This window comes from Panthera onca, chromosome B4, assembly GCF_046562875.1.
Source record: "Panthera onca isolate mPanOnc1 chromosome B4, mPanOnc1 haplotype 2, whole genome shotgun sequence".
In the NCBI taxonomy this organism is placed as follows: domain Eukaryota; kingdom Metazoa; phylum Chordata; class Mammalia; order Carnivora; family Felidae; genus Panthera; species Panthera onca.
In genome coordinates this window covers 9,771,552-9,791,416 of record NC_138345.1, presented here as the reverse complement: position 1 = coordinate 9,791,416, position 19,865 = coordinate 9,771,552, and the positions used below count along the sequence as shown (strand labels likewise).

Below are 19,865 nucleotides of genomic sequence, written 5' to 3'. Positions count from 1 at the left end.
TATATGAAAATCCAAATGTACTTCCCCAAAGATCATTTAGATTACAACATATTTGGAGGGGTTCCTTAATATATTTAATTTCCTCTGGTGTACCTAAGCATTTTTTTTAGATCACTAAACAACTGAGACAGAGTTATAAAGTAGAAAGGCCTGGAAGTGAAAATTCGAGGAACACTGTATTGATTTCACAAACCCATAGCACTTCCTGTGTACCAGACGCTGTTCTTAAGTCTTTACAAAAATTAACTCACAAAGTCCTTTTAACAACCTATGGGGCAGACTCTCTTTTCATCTTCATTTTACAGGTGAGGAAACTAAGGCACAGAGGGGTAACTGATCCCAATAGTGAGTGAGGGGAGAGAGGGTAACCGATTGCAGTAGTCAGTGGGTGGCAGAGGTAAGATATGACACTCACTGGTCCAGCTTTGGAGTCACTCTCTTTCCATACACAGCAGGTGTCTTGTAACTGACAATCAGAAAGAGGGGTAAAGCAGTTTTAAGTCATGAATATAATTTAACTGGACAATTAAACTAATGAGCATGGCGATTTCAGTAAGGCTTTCCCATGGACATATCTGATTCATAAATCAAGGCAGAAAGCAGAAACCATAGGGTTATTCTCAGCTCTCTGAAGATTCACTGAATGCTCATTCACCTCCCTTTAAAAACCACTTCTCTCTATGTCCTTTCTGAGTAAGATGACTATAGTAATATAATGACCACTCGGTCGCCTTCATACTTTTCCTTGGTCAACATCCATCTCTAACTGGTCCTATACAGGAGAAAATAACCCCTGCTTCCACCCTCATATGTGTCATTTATATATACTCTACCAAAGCAAAAATGTACATATAAAATCTCTTTAAGAACCCAGAAATAGAAGTTAAAATACAATGAGATACAGTGTTTTACTCATCAAATTGGTAAACATCTTTAAATGATTATATGTGATGGCAGAATGAGGTACAATTAAATGGGCCCATTCATATATGGCTGCTGAATGTTTAAGCCACTGTCAAGAAAGCCATTTGATTAAGAAGTGACAGAAATTAAAAAAAAATATTCTTACTACTTGACCCAGAAATTTTACTTCTAAAAGTTTTTATTTTTAATATTCATGTAGAGGAATATTGACTGAAATACTAATGATATTAATGAACTATCAGAGGCAACCAGAATGGCCAACAATTTAAGGTACATTAAAACTATATGTGGGGCGCCTGGATGGCTCAGTCGGTTAAGCAGCCAACTTCGGCTCAGGTCATCATGATCTCACGGTCCATGAGTTCGAGCCCGGCGTCGGGCTCTGTGCTGACAGCTCAGAGCCTAGAGCCTGTTTCAGATTCTGTGTCCCCCTCTCTCTCTGACCCTCCCCCATTCATGCTCTGTCTCTCTCTGTCTCAAAAATAAATAAACGTTAAAAAAATTTAAAAAAAATAAAACTATATGTGTATTTAATGTTAGAACTATAAAATGGGATATTATGAAGCCATTAAAACCATGCTTTGGTGGATGACAGGCTTTCAAAATAAGTGAAAAATGCAGGGCATAGCATGTTATATAGAACATATGATCGATACTTTGTCAACTCAATTGCCAACAGTCCACAGAGATATCACAGTGAGTAGAGGCATCAGGGAAGATGACCCGTGAAAATGCAGCAATCTTGCTTTCTCCAGTGTTTCTGGAATATTGTCTTCTTGATCTAGCTTTCTCTTTTACAATTATGTAATCTCCTCCTACTACCCATTTCTCTTTTCCCCACTCTTATTGAAGACCAGACACAGAAAAATCTACCAACACTGTAAAAATGAGTAATTACTGGCAATGGAAATTCAGCAATATTGAGAAACAGCATGCAGAAGAGGGGTGTTTGGCCGGCTAGAGAGACGAGCCTCTGAGGACAGAAGTCCTGTCCAATCTGTTCTAGCACTTTCTTCAAGGATAATAGAAATCTTATTTTTTTAGGTGAATTCTGACTTTAGTTGTTGACTTAATATTTTACACACACACACACACACACACACACACACACACAGACACACACACACACACCCTGCGACTGCAAGAACCCAACAAAACACACTGAGAGACTTCCCAATTTGTGACTTCCAACATCCACACTTATGTGCACGAATGCAAAAACAACTGGAAAGAAACCTACAAAAATATTACTAGTGCAGTTTCCGATAACACTGGGTATATTCAGGGTGGTATGGCTGTGGACAACTAGCATAATTTCAGTTTATTTTTTACACCTTTTCTATTTTCTAAGTTCTCTCCATGTGTTTCTTTTTATAATCAGAGAACCATGACCTCTCATATTATTTTATCTATTTAGTAATTCCTTTTAGGGGATCTAGAGTAGTTCTTTTTTTAACAAAATGCACAGTCCTATTTTGCAGTTTGTCTCTGATCTTATATTTCTAGATACGTCCACACATCTACATGGTTATAGGTCATGTTCTTATTTATGAAATCATTACTTCTAAGCCATCAGAAGCTTCTTTGAAAGACAGGGGTCTAAAACCTTGTCTCATTTTTTGCTCCTTGGTGGCTTACTCTCATCATTTTCTGCCTAAAATCAGCTGCATTTTTCTTTTCTCCGTTAAATCACATCTAACCTTTTCAATTACAGCTAGGTGATGTTAAGCAATTTTCTAATCCAGTGGTAGAGACCACTGATGGTAGGATTTGGGCAGTTCACTGGCCAAAGTGCCTTTTGTTATTTAAATTATTAGGGCATTCCATAGCTGTTTGGACAGGCATGGCTTTTGGAACAGAAAAGAAAGCTTTAAGGTTTATGTGAGCACAGCCACCTCCCTCACACATGCTTCTCTGGATAGTCAGTCACCTTAACAAAAGGGGATTAAAAAAGGAAAAAGGAATGTAGCTAGCAAGTACTCACTCTAGGAAAAAAGAATGTAACAGGCTCAGCCGATTGAGGGTTATGATAAAATAACTGGCGAAAACTACAAAGTCCTCTCTTTATGTAGGGACAAAGCATGCTTTTCACAAAGCTCAAAACAAATTAATTACAGAATTACGGCTGCACACATACAGTAATCCGTATTCACCACCCCCTCCGGGGGTCTTATGCTTAAAGGGTGAGGCTTCTTGGAAACAAGCTTGTTTGACCATTTCTCTTGTTTACAGAGCTTGTAGCTTATGAAAATTGGGAAAACAGAGAGAAAAAATCTGGATTTCATTTTTAACCAGCCATTGTTTTTCTAATTCCTCTATTTTACTGAAAGCATATTGTGTTTTTAGAAAGTATTAAATGAAAAGAGAAAATGAAAATTGTTCACCTCATTATAGAATAAAAACAAGTGTATCTTAGCCATTAGGCTGACATTATTGGATCAGGAAATAGAGTAATTCATTTTCAAAGAAAGGTTTGATAGAACCTTGTGTGTGTGTGTGTGTGTGTGTGTGTGTGTGTGATATCAAACCTTAAGGGCTTTCTTTCCACTGAAGCATTAAAAAGTGAGAATTCTGATTTCTTCTTGACAACGTTTAAATGAATGTGTCAGTTGACAATTACAAAAGCAAGGGGAAACTTTTGGTAAGTGAATATTTAACATATTTTAAAGTTACAACATAAACCACATAACGTGGTTCTTGCCTCATTTTGTCCATGGTTTTTCTCTACAAAGTAGGCGTCCCAAATCACTCACCTTAAAACTTGAAAAGTTTTCTGAGATGAGTTCTCTATGAAAATGAGGGTAGATTACTCTATGGCCTTTCCTTTAATGTGTGTGTGTGGGGGGGATTTAATAACATAATCCATACAGGCAAATAGAGGTCAAAGGAGTAGCAGGTTAGTATTTTCTATAGGGGCAGAGGGTCCAGAGGGGTTAAATTCACTGTCTATGATTTTCACTTTGCTTAATAGGAAAATGCTTCTTGTTCCTACCGCACCTTTGACCTCCTGTGACCTCCTGAAAATAAGGTTAGGCCATTTATTTCCTGTTAATTTGATTTCCATTCTTTGAGTTGAATCACAGAGTACAGAAAACTTGTCAGAGCAGATTGAGAAATATGGAAGTACTTCAAGGGTATCTGCTCTGTAACGTCCTTTTAAAAGAATTAACCTTTCATAAAAAGTGGGTTTTTTGTTCTTTTTCCAGATGAATCACAAGCTATGACTGAGACCTTCTCATCATCCAGATCTAAGTTTTATGATTGGCCAACATGCTTTTGTGATGTGGTAGCTTAGGGTCATTTATGTCACCTTTTCTAAACACCCAACATGACCAGAAATCTGTAAGTTGACAGTCAAAGGAAATGTTTACTCCTTTGGGCCAAGCACTTTATATGCATTATCTCTTTTAATTGCTCACATAAATACTATGAGGTATGTATTCTTATCACCCATTTCACAAAGAGGAAGTGGAGGCAAGTCCAAGGTAGCACGGCCATTAGAGGGCGGAGCACAATTCTGGCTCACTTGTGGCTGAGTCCAGAGCCTATGCTTGACCGGTGGTTCTCAATCTTGGCTTGGAGTTTTAAAATCTCAATGTGCAGGACACCCACCAGATGAGGGGTGAAATGGAATCTCTGGTGGCAGCATTACCCAGGCATCAGTGTTTCTAAAAACTTGCAGCTGATGCGAATGTGCAGGGCGGGCTGATACCCCTGTACTACAGGGACGACTTTATCAGTCACCCCAGCTAGTCAAGACAAGGATTGGCTGCAATTCAAACTTGAGCCAAGTACATAGGGAGGTTTTAGGAATCGTCATTTTACATTTGAGAGTAACCCTTCATAATGGTTTAGACATGCAAATACAGTGGAATTTGACTTGAAAAAGTTAAAATTATATAATTAAGTGCTTTCAATTTTTGCTATAAGCATTCACGGATCTTAGCCTGCCCCTATGGAATCAGGCAGGAGAAGTGAGGGCATGTGGAAGAGGGGTGCCCACACATAAGCCTCCCATACAGGTGATGTGGGTCCAAGTGTGTCTGGCTAAATATCTCAGGCCATCTAAACCCCAGAAACATTCCCAAAGGCAGCAAGTTTGAGGTCATGACCTCCCGTTCTTATTTTTGCTTGAGAACAGCCCCTGCTGGAGACTGAATAGATTCTTGCTTAGAACTTCAGCTACAGGGCATTTCAGGTCTTCCAGAAATAATAATGTATTAGTTTCCTGGGGCGGCCATAACAAAACACCACAAACTGAGTAGCTGAAACAATAGACACGTATCGTCTCACAGTTCTGGAGGCTAGAGTCTGAGATCAAAGTGTCCTCAAGGTTGGCTCCTTCTGAGTGCTCAGGGAGAAGCTGTTCCAGGCCTTTCCCCAACTTCTGGTAGCCTCAGGCGTTTCTTGGCTTATAGATGGCTGTCTTTCTTTATGTGTCTCTGCCTCTGTGTTCAAATTCCCTCTTTTTGTAAGGACATAGTTCTATTGGATTAGGGGCCCACCCTAATGACCTCATTGTAACTCGATCACCTACAGAGACCTTATTTCCACAGGTACTGAGTGTTGGGACATATCCAGGGGGTGTGTCTTTCACGGGGACACAATTCAGCCTGCAACACATACTGTCTGCCAACTGAAAGAAATTATCACTCACCAGAAACTGTGAAAATCCCCAATGAGAGAAAATTTCTTAATTTTCTGAAAGAAGATAAGAAGTATACCGTGAATGTGTAAAGCATCAAAAAAAATTTTTTTTAACATTTATTTATTTTGAGACAGAGAGAGACAGAGCATGAGCAGGGGAGGGTCAGAGAGAGAGGGAGACACAGAATCCGAAACAGGCTCCAGGCTCTGAGCTGTCAGCCCAGAGCCCGATGCAGGGCTCGAACTCACGGACTGAGAGATCACGACCTGAGCCGAAGTCGGACGTCCAACCGACTGAGCCACCCAGGCACCCCTATGTAAAGCATTTTAAAGCTTAGGAAACATCCTCTTAGACACTCTAACTCATGGCCCTCACAGAAGCCCTTCACATTTACTAAATAAATGTAAAATCAAAGAGTTCAAGGAACACTTCGGGGCCACAGAACTAATAAAGCCAGTGGGGCGGGGGGAGTCCATGTTTGAAGCTCAGTCATCCAACCCCAAAATCTACTGCTCTCCTCAAATAAATTAGGATGGCTGGGAAACCTCAGATTGACAGAGTTGATGTCACAAAGAACCTGAATGGAACCGGACTGCAAAAAGGCAAAGGAAGCCGAACATATTTCCCCTCCGGGAACAGAGTATTCAAGATGAGACGCTGAGGGGAAAAAAAGGAAACTCAATGCCACTAGTTTATGGGCCTTCCCATAAATACTGGTCACTGGCAAGAGGACAAAGACACTGAAGACTCCCCCTTTTGGTAAGTGGGTTCATTTTCACAAAATGCTTTCTTTGATGGAATTGCTTGATTTCTTAGTGTTTCTGTCATGAGTCAAGAAGAGCGGAATGTTTGATCAACAAGGCATATTGTACCTTGAAGCATGCGGAGCCCTCAGTGGAATAGTTACTCAGAGTCTTTAACAACCCCAACTTAATACCTATTGACAAATTGAACTAATCAGAGTTGTGTTGATGTGTAAGATTCTAGATAACGGTGTCACGCACAGAAACCCTTTCATATGCTGGAGGCCACAGATGTTAGAGATCCTTGGCTTTTGAAGTGTTCCCTCTGTTAGCAAACCACTTCTCAAATCAGGAAGGGGAGAGACTTCCGGAGTAACGGATCTGTACTGCCCATGTGGCAACATGGAGAAGCACTGGGTGTCTCTCCTCTTAATAAAAATGCCCACAGTAATTGCCTTCAGGAATCTTTTATTCTTATTCTTGACAGATGTTCCTATGTACAGAATTTGGGTGGGGCTGGGGACCTCCACAAAATGGCTATTTGGCTGTTGATTCTGTATTAAAACAAAACAAAATAAACAACAAACAAAAGAGCCAGAGGATTTCAATCGTATCAGTATATGTCCAAAGATACGACTTACGAGGCACTTTCCCCAAAGAAAGTATGCTTATCCCTGTTGAGAAAAACAGAAGAGAGCAAAACAAAACAAAAACACAAAACCCTCTACTATCAGAAATATCAGGACTAACCGGGCACAGAATGTCAGAACTCACCTCTCTCTACCTCTCTTCCCATCTTATCTGTAACCAGCTTCACTCTCTCATCCTCTGTAACTCCCAGTAATGACCACACTTTTCCCCAGGGATCCACCAATATAGGCCGTTAAGCGGGACATCATAGACTGGAAAGTTGTCAGTTTTCTTAAATATCATTCAGGCCAATGACCATTTTACAAGGAAAAAAAAATTCTAATAAGGAGGCAGAGCTTAGATCAGTGATTCTCAACATGCCTGCACTTTAGAATATCTTGGGGAAACATTTAGAAATAAGAGTGCCTGGACCTTACCCCAGAATATTTAAATTCAAAGATCTTGAAATGAAGCCATGCGCGCTTGCTTGAAAAATCTCAGATGAATCTGATGACGATGGAAGTATGGGAACGACTGGGCTAGACGGGCCTGATTGTTCAATTTGTAGCAACAGATCTGTGATCAGTGCTTGCTAACAGAAAGCTTCACACTGCCGTGCTCCGAGCTGGAGCAAGGGGTCAGAGAAGAGAGAAAGGACAGGAGGAGGAAGAAGAAAAGAGCAAATCAGAAGAAGAAGGAAGGGGAGACTGGGAGTTTCGTAAAGGTGGAACGGAAGGGGCCTGCTGTTCCTCTGGTCAGCCCCTGGCTCGAGTGAGGCTTTTATGTTTGCAAAGCCTGTGGCACCATGTTCTCCTTCCGATGGGCCATAGATTGCAGTTACTTAAGTGACTATGTTGGAAAAGACTATGGCAGAGAAAATAGGGCTAAACCAGCCTAAACATTTCTAGCTCCTAAGTATCAAGCCTACTTTTTAATTACAAACCTTAGCACTATTCTACGACATGGGAGAGTCAACACACAGAACACAGTTTGTAAACCCACAAAACGAATATTAGTTGCAGAGCTGACACAGCGTGGGTAGGTGAAAAAAAAGGTAAAGGAAGAAACAGTGACTTGCTCTTGGTCAAATGCACACTATCCTGCTCTTTCCAGACACCTCTTCCCAGGGTCTGCACTCAGTGTCCTCCTTGATTCGTCTTTGTTTGCACTTTTTATGTTGACCCTCAGTGAAAGTAGTATATATCCAAGTTATAAGTTGGTGGAATCATCAGCCAGGCCTGATGCAGGAACCAACTGGTTATCAAGATCTGTTGTCTACCTTCACATCTAAGCACAAATGTCATCTCTTCCATGGAGCCTTTCTGGACTCCCAGCAAGGAGTTTAGTTGTTCCCTCCAGTGTTCTCCTTGCCCCATAAATGTATCTCTACTAGAATCCACTGCACCATAATTACTTGTCTCCTGTCTCTCTCCCCAGCAGACTGAGATTCTTGGAGTTCTTAACTGTGGCTCATTTTTGGTACTAAAACATGTCTTCACTCATTTATTCTTCTCACATTTATTTACTGATCACCATTATTAGCCAGACTCTGTGTTCTGGGCAAAGCATGTTATGGTCTAGTTAGAGAGATCAACAAATAAATAGGTGATTGCTAATCAGAATAGTAAGTGGACCAATACAAATCTGAGTTCATAACTCAGATGTGGAAGAAATAAGTTTTTATTTTTTCTTTAACTCAGCTTTATTTTTTGAAGTTCCTATATCACCAGGGAAGCTCAGCTCTCAGTTAATTTATAAAGTCTCCTCCCTTTCCTAGCTTTGGTCTAAGTTCTGGGAGCTTACAATTTACTAAGGTTTTGGAAGCAGGAGGGTCACCTGATACTTAAGCATCTGTGCAGGCATGTGTTTATTTGGACATCCATGCAGAAAGGCAACAAGTCATCTCACATTCTTACCCACCTGAGATGGCTTCCTCTCTCAGGTCATTGTATTTGCATAATATTCCTGTTGAATCTTCCCTGGGAACTTAACCTCACTGGTGAGGTTATCCTACCATGCTCAAGAAGGTAGGATAGACCCTCCATGCTCCAACACCCTTGTCCCCTCTCTAGTCTCATAAAATCAATCATAGTTTTGCTGCTACTATGCTGGGCTCTTTCAAAAAAAGGAAAAAAAAGGAATACAGGGTCCATTTCTCCTGGACCCAGCTGTGCCAATATCTACTATAACCAGGAAGAAGATTTGTTTGATGGTGGTCTAAATAGAGAGGGGGATGCTTGCTTTTCTACATCACTCAAAAACATGGTGGATGGTGCTATGATTGGAGTATATGAGAGGGGAAGACTGGGGTTGGAGGTGGGGGTTGAGTTTGATGAATTCTTGCAGGAGGTAATTCCAGGCTGAGAGCTAAGTTGACAAAGAGAAAAGAAGTGTAACCCAAAGACTCGTGTGCAGGAAGAGAGAAGAGCACTGCAGGAAGTGAGAGTACAGGTAGCCTAGGGACTGCCAATAGTTTGTTATGGTCGGAGCATGGACTTTGAGGCAAGGAGTGATAATCAGTTTGGAGCAGGGTAGGCGGCAACCAGATAATGAAGGGTTATGAAGTCATGCTTAGGTGTTTTGGTTCATCCTCAAGGAAAAGGGGTCTGGGGTAGAGGGTCACTCACAGGAGATAGTGTGATTGGGTTGCACTTTAGAAATATCAACCTAAGTGCAGTTGAGAGAAGCAATACCTGAGGGAGTGAGACTGGTTATGAAGCATGGCATTGACACAGGCAGGAGATGAGAGAGGGTCAAATCAGGGCACTTATGGTGGGCATAGAGGAGAGTGGGCATAATGGAAAGATGCTATGAAGGGAGAATCAGATTGAACTGAGCCAATCATCAGATATTGAGGGTGATGGAGAGAGAGGATTCAGATGTGACAGCTCTGACTCTAGCTTGAGCAACTTGTTAGAGGAGGTGGTATTCTTTAAGATAAAGAAGTGTAGAAGGAGGCACTGCCTTGGAGAAATGCTTATGAATTCAGTTTGGGGTACAGTGAACTTGTACCTGGACACATCCATGTGAGAATGCAAAAGGGCCAACTACACACATGGAACCAGAGCCTGGGAAAGAGGTCTGGGCTAGAGCTAAAACTTGGGTATCATTATCATAGAGATGTATTTGAAGTTTGTGCAGTGGAAGATATTTTCTTGGTTGAGTGTGTGAAGCAAGGAGGAATTAGGGCCTGGAACACATTACGAGTAAATGGAAAAGAGAATCCCACAAAAGACACTGAGAAGTCAGGAAGAGACTAGGAATAAAATTCCAGAGAGAGGATGCCATGGAACTTAAGGGAAGAGAGGATTTTAAGAAAGAGACAGGGTGATTGGGCCAAACGCCATGGGGAGAAGGGAAGAGAATGGGATGACCTTTGCCAGATCATTGTCAGAAGAACAATGGAAACAGAGCCAGAGGTCAAGGAGTCAATGGGATAAAAAGAAGTCATCATTAGATCTGTGGAGCACCTGCTTAAAACCCCTCATTGGTCTCCCATCAAATTTAGGATAAAACCTGAAATCCTCTACAGGATCTAAAAGGCCCCCAGGATCTATTCCTTGCCCATCTCTATGACTGCATTGTCCCTACTTTCTCCCTTGACCACTCCTAGAGCTACAGGGCCTCCTTTCTGCCCTTCACACACACCAAGCTCATTCCTGTTCCAGGGCCTTTGCATTTACTCCCTCTTTGTTCAAATGCTCTCCCCCAGATATTTTCAGGCTTTTCTCCTTGTATTTCAGGTCTTAACTCAAAAGTCCCCCCACGCCCAGAGCCCTACCCTAAGCAATCTAGACAGCACATCACCACTACCCATTCACTGCCCCCTTTTACCACACAATCCTATTTGAGCTTCTTCATGATGTGTATCAGTTCTCCATATTTTCATATTCATTTATTTCTCTATATTTAGAAATATATGTTTCCTTCCATGAAATGTACATTCCTTGAAGTCAGGGACTCCATCTACTGTGTTTGAAATTATACTTCCAATGCTAAAACAGTGCTAACTAAGTGTCCAATGATTATGTCTTGGTTGACTGGAAGTGTTAGCAACACAGAAAGAAAATTCTTTTAAAAAGTTACCGGACAGGAGCTTGGGAAGAAGACAGAGTAGGAGGATGCTGAGCTCACCCTGTCCCATGTTTACAACTAGATAGCATCCACATCCCAAGTCAATAAACTGGAGAGTGATCCAAAGACTGGCAAAACAAATTCCACAACCACATATAGAGAAGAAGTTGCATCTGGAAGGTTAGGAAGGTCAGAAAGGTGGAGGGAGGTTGCCTACAGGAGGTAGGGAGCTCTGTGCATGGAGAAGGCAGAGAAATGGGCCTTCTCACCAGGAATCTCACATGGGGAAGACTAATCCCCATAATGTTTGGCTTCAAAAACCAGAGGGGCTGAATTTTATAAGTTTATACAATGTGGGGGGGTACTTGGAGCCTGGAGCTTTCAAAGTCAGCTGACTCAGCACTAGGTGAACCTGGAAGGCAAATGATAGCTGGGTTGTGGCCCTTAAAGAGACAGCAGCCTGCACAGAGAGGGAACATAAAAAGGGGAGTTTACACAATGTTGGGAACAAATGGGAGACAGAATTGGTCATACTGATTTAGGAACATGTTGGGGGACTTTTCTGAAAATGAGGGAGCTGGTGGGTGCCATTTTCCTCCCCTGACTCCCAGCATTAACACAGAGCCACCTGAGGGGGGCAGGGCTGCACAGATACTTGTTACCTAACCTATTAACAGTGCACCCAACATACAACTTCTCCTGAGGACTTGCCCTCTCCAAGCCTGCTAGCCTCAGCCCTGGGCTTGGAAAATTTTGTTAAAGCCATCCATGCATCCCACTCAACCACCAGGTGCACAGCTGCAGCCGTACACTGTGTCCAGCCTCATGCTCCCTGCAGCACTGGCATGTGGCCCCTAGCTGCCACAGTGCCTCCAGGGATCTATCATAGGACTAGTGGCCCAGCATAAATTTGGCTAACACCATCATCATGCTCCCAAGCTTCCCAGTGGGCACGCCCCCACAGAGTTGGCCCGTTTAGGTCTCACTAGCACCACAGAGAGCAAGCACAGCCCACAACAGGTAGAGTCAGTGCAGATGACTACACTGAAAGGAAAAGTGACTCAGACACAACGGCAGGGAATATACAGCACACATAGGATGCGCTCCTGAAGTGCCAGGTTCTAGTGAACAGGGGACGCTGCACTGCAGGGCACCTCTTCTTCATAAAATCCCACTTTCAAGAGCAGAAGACACAGATGACTTTCTTAACATGGAGAAATAGACACAGAGAGGTAGACAAAATGAGGAGACAGAAAAATTTATCCCAAATCAAAGAACAGGACAAGGGCACAGCCAGAGATCTAAGTGAAACAGATAAAGTAACATGCCTGAAACAGAATTCAAACAAACATAAGTAACATGCCTGATAGAGATTTTAAACAATGATCCTAAAGATAGTCACCTGACTTGAGAAAACAGTGGAAGGCATGAGTGAGACCCTTAACACAGAGATGAAGAATAACTTAGTGGAGATAAAAGGCACAATAAATGAAATGAAAAACACACTTCATGGAATGAATAGCATGATGTAGGAAGCACGGGAACAAATTAGTGATCTAGAAGACAGAGCAATGGAAAGTAAGCTGAACAAAAGAGACAGGAAAGATTTATACAAAGCGAGAACAGACTTAGAAAACTCAGTTATTCCATTAACATAATAACATTCATATTATAGGGATCCCAGAAGAAAAAGAGAGAAAAAGTGGGTGGGGGCACACTTTTATTTGAAGAAATACTAGCTGAAAAATTCCCTAATCTGGAGAAGGAAACAGATAGCCATATCCAGGAGGCACAGGGAACTCCCTCCCAAAAAACCAACAATAGCAGACCAACACCAAGACATATTCTAATTAAATTTGCAAAATTTCATGATAAGGAAAAACATTTTAAAACAAGAAGAAAAAAACAGCTATTAACTTACAAGGGAAAACCCATAAGGATAGCAGGAGACTTTTCAACAGAAACATCCCAAGCCAGAAGGGAGTGGCATAATATATTCAAAGTGCTGAATGAGAAAAATCTGAAGCCAAGAATACTTATCCAGCAAAGTTATCACTCAGAATAGAAGGAGAGATAAAGAGTTTCCCAGGCAAAACAAACAAACAAACAAACAAACAAACAAAAAAACAAACACAAACTACTAGAGAAGTTTATGACCACAAAACCAGCCCTGTAAGAAATATTAAAAGGAACTCTTGGAGTGGAAAGGAGAGACCAAAACTGACACTATAGAGGTAGGAAACACAAAAGCAGTACAAATGAATATGTCTGTAAAAAAAATAGTCAAGGGACTCAAAAAAATGACATAAAATATAAAAACATCTATCTAAAACATGGGGAGTACAGAAGAATGGGTTCAACCTTAAATGACCATCAACTTAATATATAATAGACTGATATACATAGGAGAGGTTATATATAAACATACTGGTAACCATACATCAAAAATCACTAATAAATATGCAAAGAATAAAGAGAAAGAAATCCATATATATCACTAAATAAAGTCAAAACATGAAAGAAAGATGAGATTGACTGCTGAATGGATAAAGAAGATATATATATATATATATATATATATGTGTGTATATATATATATATACACACATATATATATGTATGTGTATATATATACACACACACAATGGAATATTAGTCAGCAATCAAAAAGAATGAAATCTTGCCATTTGCAACAATGTTGATGGAACTAGAGTATATTATACTAAGTGAAATAAGTCAGAGAAAAACAAATATCACATGATTTCACTCATATGTGGAATTTAAAAAACAAAACACATGAATGTAGGGGAAGGGAAGGAAAAATAAAATAAAAACAGAGAGGAAGACAAACCATAAGAGACTCTTGAATACAGAGAACAAATTGAGGGTTGCTGGAGGGGTGTTGGGTAGGGGGATGGCCTCAATGGGCATTGGGCATTAAGGAGGGCACTTGTTGGGATGAGCACTGGGTGTTATATGTAAGTGATGAATTACTAAATTCTATTCCTGAAATCATTATTATACTGTATGTTAACTAACTTGGATGTAAATTTAAAAAAATATTTAACATAAACAAAGAAAGATGAATGAGAAAGAATCAGAGAAAATCATCGGAAACAACCACAACACAAGTAATAAAATGGCAATAAATGCGTATCTATCAATAATTACATTGAATGTAAATGGACTAAACACTCCAATTAAAGACAGAAGGTGACAGAATGGATTAAAAACAAGACTCATCTATATGCTGACTGCCAGAAACCCATTTTAGACCTAAAGACATCTGCAGATTGAATGTGAAGGTATGGAGAAACATCTACCATGCAAATGGATGTCAAAAGAAAGTAGGAGTAGCAATACTTATGTTGGACAAGATAGACTTTAAAACAAAGACTGTAACAAGAGACAAAGATGGACACTATATAATAATAAAGGGGACAATCCAACAAGAAGATATAATAATTATAAATATTTATTCACCCATGATAAGAACACCCCAAAACATCAAGCAGTTAATAGCAAATATAAATGAACTACAATAATAATAGATTTCAACATCCCGCTTACATCAATGGACAGATCATATAAACAGAAAATCAATAAGGAAACAATGGCTTTGAATGGCACACTGGACCAGAGGGACATAAGAGATACATTCAGAACATTCTGTCTTAAAACAGCAGAATACACATTCTTTCCAAGTGCACATGGAACATTCTCCAGAAAAGATCACATATTAACTCACACAAGAAACCTCAACAAATCAAAGATAGAAATCATACAATGCATATTTTATGACTATAAACTATGAAACTAGAAGTCAACCTGAAGGCAAAGTCTGGAAATACCACAGATACATGGAGGTCAAATAACATGTTACTAAACAATGAATGGGTCAACCAGGAAATAAAAGAAGAAATTTAAAAAGTACATAAAAACAAGTAAGATGAAAACAGATAGATCCAAACCCTCTGGGATGCAGCAAAAGCTGTTCTAAGAGGGAAATTTATAGCAATACATGCTTATATCAAGAAGCAAGAAAAATCTCAAATAAACGACCTACCTAGCATGTAAAGGAGCTAGAAAAAGAACAACAAACAAAACCCAAAACCAGCATAAGGAAGGAAATAATAAAGACTAGAGCAGAAATACAACAATAGAACAGATCAATGAAACTAGGAGGTTGTTCTATTAAAAAAAGCAATAAAATTGGTAAACTTCTAGTCATACTTATCAAGAAAAAACGAGAAAGGGCTCAAATAAATACAACCACAAATGATACAGGAGAAATAAAACCAACCCCACAGAGATTCAAACAATCATAAGAGAATATTATAAAAAAAAATATGCCAACAAATTGGACAACCTAGAAGAAATGGATAAATTCCTAGAAACATATGAACTGCCAAATCTGATTTAGTAAAAAATAGAAAATTTGAACAGACTGATAATCAGCAAAGAAATTGAATCAGTAATCAAAGAACTCCCAACAAACAAAAGCCCAGGATTAGGGGGCTTCCCAGGTGAATTCTACCAAACATTTCAAGAAGAGTTAATGCTGGGGTGCCTAGGTGGCTCAGTTGGTTAAGGGTCCAACTTTGGCTCAGGTCATGATCTCATTGTCCGTGAGTTCAAGTCCTGTGTCAGGCTCTGTGCTGACAGCTCAGAGCCTGGAGCCTGCTTTGGATTCTGTGTCTCCCACTCTCTCTGCCCCTCCCCCGCTCATACTCTAAATAAACATTAAAAAAATTGAAAAGAAGAGTTAATGCCTATTCTTCTCAAATGATTCCAAAAAATAGAAAAAGAAGGAAAACTTCCAAATTCATTCTATGAGGACAGCATTACCCTGATACCAAAACCAGATAAAGACACTCAACCTAAATCACTGATGAACATAGGTGCAAAAATTCTCAATAAAATACTGGCAAACTGAATGTAATAATACATTAGAAAATCATTTATTACAATCAAGTGGGATTTAGTACTTCATTTTGAGGGTGGCTCAGTATTCACAAATAAATCAATGTGATACATCACATCAATAAGAGAAAGCATAAGTACAATACGATCCTCTTATTAGATGCATAAAAAGCATTTGATAAGTACAACATGCATTTATGATAAAAACCCTAACAAAGGTTTAGAGGGAACATACCTCAACATAATAATGGACATCTATGAAAACCTCACAGTGAACATCATCCTTAATAGGGAAAAACTGAGAGCTTTCCCCTTAATGTCAGGAAAAAGACAAGGATGTCCACTCTCACTACTTTTACTCAACATAGTACTGGAAGTCCTAGCCACAGCTATAAGACAAGAAAAAGAAATAAAAGGCATCCAAATTGTAAGGAAGACATAAAACTTTCAGTATTTGCAGATGACATGATACTATATACAGAAATCTGGAAAGACTCTACCAAAAAACTGCTATAACTGATAAACGAATTCAGTAAAATCATAGGACACAAAATAAACGTACAGAAATCTATTGAATTTCTATACACCAATAATGAAGCAGCAGAAAGAGAAATTAAGAAAACAATCCTATTTACAACTGCACCAAAAATAATAAGATACCTAGGAATAAACCTAACCAAAGAGGGGAAAGACCTATACTCTGAAAACTATAAAACACTGATGAAAGAAATTGAAGATGACACAAAGAAATGGAAAGATATTTGATGTTCATGGATTGGAAGAACAAATATTGTTAAAATGTCTACATTACCCAAGGCACTCTGCATATTTAATGCAATCCTTATCAAAATACCAACAGCATTTTTCACCAAGCTAGAACAAACAATCCTAAAATTTGTACAGAACCCAAATAGCCAAAGCAACCTTGGTGGGGGGGGGAGGAAAGCAAAGCTGGAGGCATGACAATTCCGGAATGTAAGTCATATAACAAAGCTGTAGTAATAAAAACAGTAAGGTACTGGCACAACAATAAATACACAGATCAATAGAACAGAACAAAAAAATCTGGGAATAAACCCATAATTATATGGTCAATTAATCTTAGACAAAGGAGGCAAGAATATCCAATGGGAAAAAGACAGTCTCTTCAACAATGGTGTTGGGAAAACTGGACAGCAACATGCAAAAGAATGAAATTGGACCACTTTCTTACACCATAACACAAAAATAAATCAAAATGGATTGAAGACCTAAATGTGAGACCTGAAGCCATAAAAATCCTAGAAGAGAACCCAACCAGTAATTTCTCTGACATCTGCTACAGTAACATCTTTCTAGATATGTTTCCTGAAGCATGGGGGAAAAAAGCAAAAATAAACAACTGGGATCACATCAAATTAAAATGCTTCTGCTCAGTGAAGAAAACAATCAACAAAAGTAAAAGGCAACCTATGGAATGGGAGAAGACATTTGCAAATGACATGTCCAATAAAAATATATAAAGAACTTATACAACTCAACACCCCCAAAATAATTAAAATCCAATTAAAAAATGGGCAGAAGACATGAACAGATATTTCTCCAAAGGAAAGATACAGATGGCCAACAGACATATGAAAAGATGCTCACAATAACTTATCATCAGGGAAAGCAAATTAAAACTACAATGAACTATCACTTTGCACCTGTCAGAATAGCTAAAATCAACAATACAAGAAACAACAGGTGTTGGCCAGGATGTAGAGAAAAAGGAACGCTCATGTACTGTTGGTGGGAATGTAAACAGGTGTAGCCAATGTGGAAAACAGTATGGATATTCCTAAAAAAGTTGAAAATACAATTACTGTATGATCCAGCAATAGCACTACTGGGTATTTACCCAAAGAATACCAAAACACTAATTCCAAGGGATACATGCACCCTTATGTTTATAGCAGCATTATTTACAATAGCCAAGATATAGAAGGAGCCCAAGTGTCCATTGATTGATGAATGGAGAAAGAAGAGGTGGTAAATAAATAAATAAATAAATACATGTTATTCAGCCATAAAAAAGAATGAAATCTTGCCATTTGGAACAACATGGATGGAGCTACAGAGTATAATGCTAGGCAAAATAATGCAAAGAAAGACAAATACCATATGATTTCACTCGGTGCAATTTAAGAGACCAAAGAAATAAGCAAAGGGAAAAAATGAGAGAGAGACAGAGATAAAGCAAGAAACAGATTCTTAACAATGGAGAATGAACTGAGCTGATGGCTACCAGAGGGGAGGTGGGGAGGGGGGGACGGATGAAATGGGTGATGGGGATTAAGGAGTACACTTGTCGTGATGAGCACCAGGTGATGTATGGAAGGGTTGAATCATTATATCGTACACTCGAAACTAATATAACGCTGGGATTAAAATAAAAACTTAAAAAGAAAATTTATCAGTCAGTACTGAAGTCCTGGCTTAGAGTTGGGACTTTGAATCTCTAGTAGCACCGATCTTGGCTAATCCTCTCCATGAGAGTAGAAAATGTTGAGCGAGGCTCCAAACTGCAGTCATCATTGTTTTACTGTGAATCTTGGGAGGAATGTGATAGAATAGATGGGTAGTGTGGTCTGGGCCACGTAGGGAAGGAAGTGAAGAGAGAAGGGCACTACCCAACAGGGGAAAGGTCAAAGTCAAATGTGAAGAATCACAGAATGGTGGGAAGTGGGCTAGACTTTAAAACACATACTGATGTCTGTGCCCTACTCAATTTTAATATACAGCCAGGGTTGAAAATCACTGAAGCCAGAGAACAAATGTATCATATTGACCAAGTTAAGAGTCAGCATGCTGCTCAAATAGTGAGGCTTAGGTTGTTCCAAAGACTTATTTTCCTGAGGCAACATGCTAAGCTTTAAATCAGGGGAATAAGCTCATATATGTATAAATGCCTATAGGAGTCTTCAAGTGTCATAATTAAACCAAAGCACCAAATGTAATGTTGGAGCCTGCAATACAAAATGAGGCAAAAGGCTTTCAGTTGAAGTGTTTCAGTTTCAAAGGTTACAGGAAAATTTCTCTTTTTTCAGTTTTTATACCTTTATTTGTGTTTGTATTAATGCCCATAGTGATGGGGTCCTAGACAGACTTGTTCAGGTGCACATAACACAAGCCCCTTGTCTGAGAACAGTCTTAAAAATGGGTGGATATAAAAGGTGGGGGTTATTTTTTCCTTCTTTCTTCCATAGTCCTTTGAAATCCACACCATGTTTGGGTTGAAAGAAATGTTCTATATATTTTTCAGCAAGTGTTAGATCCTGTTTACTGAATAAATGCTAAATCAGCATGTGTCAGTTTAAACTACCTTATGCTGTCCCCTCAATTCAAATTGGATAATACAGATCTTTAAAAGTATACCTTTTAATGAAGTGTTATCACGCTGCTAAATTTTCTTCTACTGTATAGAAATTAAAAGCAACATTTCTCTGGCCTAGAGCTAACTTTTATGACTCCCTTGGTACTTTCTTTTTTATCTTGATTTTTTAAGATGTTCAAATAAGTGAGTTTTCTTTTTACTTGACACATTTTCACATATGTTGCCTTGATCTTCCACATCTTTTACCCATATGGGAGACTGCCTAAGAAATAAAGGATCTGTGTTTAATTATCTCATGGGGACAATTTAAAGGGAAATCCAGAGCTGCTTCTCTCTAGCTCTGCCTTAAAGAGGAATAAGAAGCAATGGTGAGTTTATAGCTTTTGGCTGTTGATAGAGACTTCTCAGAGTTCCCTCTGTGATAGTACTAATCCCACCTGTTCACTTGGGTACATCCCAAGCTCATTGACTCAGACCCTAATTTGTGAACATTCAGAGAGCGACTGGGCTGAAGTGGATGGTTTCACGAAGGTCACAGAGGTTTATTTAGAAAATTCGTAAACTATAA

General features: G+C 39.4%; 1 protein-coding gene across 1 annotated transcript in view; it reads right to left on the bottom strand.

The window, feature by feature from the left end:
• Positions 1-19,865, bottom strand: part of CELF2 (CUGBP Elav-like family member 2) — an 844,193-nt gene that overhangs the window by 541,969 nt on the left and 282,359 nt on the right. The gene's annotated exons all lie outside the window — the stretch shown is intronic.